The following is a 3,351-nucleotide window of genomic DNA, read 5'->3' on the forward strand; positions in this document are numbered from 1 at the left end:
ATATAAGAAATTTAAAAAGGTAAATACACGCACATTCTACATAATTTTAATATAATTTTTAATATATCGACCGGTTTCGCTTTCGCTATTCATGATATTTAGGTTTACCTATTTGAATTTAAGGAGATATTTTTGTCCATTTTGAGTATGATGATATTTACGAGTGAATGACTTCACAAGTAGAAAAATAAGGAGAGGGAGGTAATTGGTTATCGTTATTACAGTTATTGTTGTAGCTAAGGGAGATGACTGTTCAGCTTTCGGTGTGTGTGTGCGTGTGTACCATATTCACTTAGTTCAATCACAAGGATGTAAGGGCCACATTTTTGCGGTCCGTTATTCGTACTGAAAAATCAAGATCGAGCGAGTATTTTGCCCTTTCTGCTCGACTTGTGGTTTCCGTCCACGCTGAGCTCGCTTTCGGACACCTGGGTTTACAGTTTGACAGACATACCGCCCCCAGATAAACACCCCGACCGACACTCTTCACGCATCAGCTGCGCCCTCACCCGTCAAGGCGCTGAACATGCACCGCGTACTTCCCACCAATTGATGAACCACAGTTCGGCGACTGCCTGATCCCATCTCCATCGAATGACCGAGAAAACTTTCCAAGTTGCCGCGTAGTGGATCTGAACCCGAAACCGCTTGGTTGCAAAGCGAAGCTTCTTAACTCCACTGCATCACCTGCATTTATATTGTCTGTGTGTCGCATTTTTTTTCTTTAAGTTTAAGACGATAACCACGATCCGAGTGTCTTTGTTCTCTCCGTCAACACAATGATAATAGACGGAGGCTTAAACGAAATTGTAACAATATCTACTGCCAAGTATGATTAGTTATACAACAAATGTATTTGACGTTTGATAATACTCTCATGGTTGTTTGTATTCTATTTTGCATTCAACTATTCAGGCGAACACTTCATATGCGTGTGCTCATTAATATCATACTATCCCTAAGTCAAATATTCCATCCATTTCGCACATTCTACTTTTCGCCAATTACTTTCGACAGCTACGCGTTATGGAATATTAATTATGCTTTCTAGCTCTTCTTATCATTGTTCCTAATGAAAATGTTTGAATTTAGTTAATGATTTGTTTTTAATTCGTAGTTATTATGGATAATCGAATAATAAATTTCCCGTTTGCAGTATATGTATGTCAGCAAGCAGAGTGATGGAGGCAAAGATGCGTAATTACATGTGTCAGCATCCGAGATTTCTATAGTATATATGTGCCAAGAAGTTTGCTTCCCAACTATATGGTTCCGGGTTCAGTCCCACTAAGTGGCACCTGAAATTCGTGTCTTCTGCTATAGCTCCGGACCGATTAATGCCATGTAAAGTGATGGAATGAAAGATGCGTAATTACATATATCAGCATCTGAGATTTCTATATATATGTGGCAGAAGTGGAGGGGCAATGGCCCAGTAGTTAGGGGAGCGCACTCGCAGTCGTAGGATCGTGGTTTCGATCCCCAGACCGGACGTTGTGAATGTTTATTGAGCGAAAACACCTAACGTTCCACGAGGCTCCGGCAGGGGGTGGTGGAGAATCCTGCTGTACTCTTTCACCACAACTTTCTCTCACTCTTTCTTCCTGTTTCTGTTGTACCTGTATTTCAAAGGGCCAGCCTTGTCACACTCTGTGTCACGCTGAATCTCCCCGAAAACTACGTTAAGGGTACGCGTGTCTGTGGAGTGCTCAGCCACTTGCACGTTAATTTCAAGAGCAAGCTGTTCTTTTGATCGGATCAGGTGGAACCCTCGTCGTCGTAAGCGACGGAGTGCTAAACCCCAACCATGTAGCACGAAGTTTCTTACCCAGCTATATGGTTTCGGGTTCAGTCCCACTACGTGGCACTTGAAATAGGTGTCTTCTACTATAGCATGGGGACGCCCAAATGCTTGTGAATGGATTCGATTGTCGTAGACTGAAAGAAGCCCTTGGTATGTATATATGTGTGTGGGTGGGTGAGTGTGTGAAGTGTATATACGTGTGTGTGCGAGTGTGTATGTATGCAATGTGAAGGCATGAGGCTTACTGGTTAGGGCATTCGGCTTCCGATGGAAAGGCCGTGAGTTCAATTACTGGCGACGCGTTATGTTCTTGAGCAAGGTATTTTACTGCAAATCGCTCCAGTCCACTCAGCTAGCAAAAATAAGTAGTACCTGTATATCGAAGTGCCAGACTTGTCAAATTCTGTGTCCGGCTCAATCTCCCTGAGAACTATATACATACATACGTAAGTATTGTAACAACACCAGCCACTGGACACTAAAGAAGAGTTGTTTTTTTTTAATCCCAAATTATAAGTATCATTAATCTATTTAGGGATGCCCTGTAACCAAAACAGATTTGAAATTTGTATTATATGCCATTGCATAGAAGTGAATTGATCCTTAATTGATATGAGATTCCAGAGACAATTAGAGGAGCCGAAAAATTTCAGAGAACTGTTTCGCCTTTATATAATACGAAACAATGATCCAATCACATGCATTGTCTTTTGGCTCTCTTGCAAGATGAGAAGTCCATCTACATCTTCTAATATTCCATCTTGGAGGAAGCTCAGCAAAGTCGTAAATCCAATGATACCAGGACACTTTCAGAATGTTATCATTAAAATATGATGCATCTAGGTAAGAAAAATACGTTCACCTACGAAAAAATAGCATTTCAAAATTATCAAGACACAATTTTCTGATAGAATGACTCATGAATCGATACTGAAATAAAACGCCATCTTATATATATATATATATATATATATATGCATGTAACTGCGCACATGTTGGTATGTTTCTATATCTGGTTTGCTCTAAAAGTATATGTCTATTTTTATATATATCGATCAAATTTCCTTTATCTATCCACCTAGCTGAGCATCTGTCCTTCTGTCAATTTAATTATAAACATGTCTATGCATTTATCTACCTTCCTCTTTATTTGCATCATACATTTGTAAGTTTTACAACCAATGTCTCTATCATATTTTCTTTCATGCTTTCTTCTTCCCTATCGCTTTCTTTCCCATCTCGCTATTTCTCTCTCGTACACATTCTTTTTATCAATTTCTCTCATTCACACACTCCCTCAGTCTATTCTATCTCTCTTTCTCCACTTCCACTCACGCACAAACGACTAATGTGTCTTTATATCTAACAGCCTGTGTAGTTTGATTTCTTTCTTTTTTTCAATCTGTTTAGTAACATTACTTCTGTACTTCACAACTAGTCATTTTCCGACCTATCTTTCTCTCTCTGCTTCTCTTCCTATTTGCGTATATATATGTAGAGAGAGAAAGACAGACAGATAGCTAGAGAGACATGTAACATATATATAT

The sequence above is a fragment of the Octopus bimaculoides genome, chromosome 8, assembly GCF_001194135.2.
Source record: "Octopus bimaculoides isolate UCB-OBI-ISO-001 chromosome 8, ASM119413v2, whole genome shotgun sequence".
In the NCBI taxonomy this organism is placed as follows: Eukaryota; Metazoa; Mollusca; class Cephalopoda; order Octopoda; family Octopodidae; genus Octopus; species Octopus bimaculoides.